A 450-nucleotide genomic window follows, 5' to 3' on the forward strand; every position below is an offset into this window, starting at 1 on the left:
TGAAGTCCTATGAAACGCTTTAGGGGCGTGGGGGATTGGGGGGGGGGTAAACCCCGCCTTTTTCTCGACCTTAACCAGTCGTAACTTTATAAGAGATGATTCGTGCTAGTTTTTATACGTGAGCAACGGTAGTAATGGTAGTATATGCAATTCATCCAGATTTAATGAACTGAACATTAGTCATGCCGATTAAAATCATTTTAACATTGTATTTTTTGTAACTAAGCCTAATGACAATTATGAACTATACCACTACTGTATAAAACAATTGTCCTTTTTGTGGCTATTTATTGTATACCAAGATACAATCAGATACCGTTGTTCCAATGAATAATATCTCTTGTACACTACATACTTGCAGCTTCAAACTGCTGCTGTAATCAGAAAGATTGTCTTGTGCTCATCCCAGCACTTCAATTCATTATATGTAAATGCTGAACACACTTTTCT

The sequence above is a fragment of the Hemibagrus wyckioides genome, linkage group LG05, assembly GCF_019097595.1.
Source record: "Hemibagrus wyckioides isolate EC202008001 linkage group LG05, SWU_Hwy_1.0, whole genome shotgun sequence".
NCBI lineage: Eukaryota > Metazoa > Chordata > Actinopteri > Siluriformes > Bagridae > Hemibagrus > Hemibagrus wyckioides.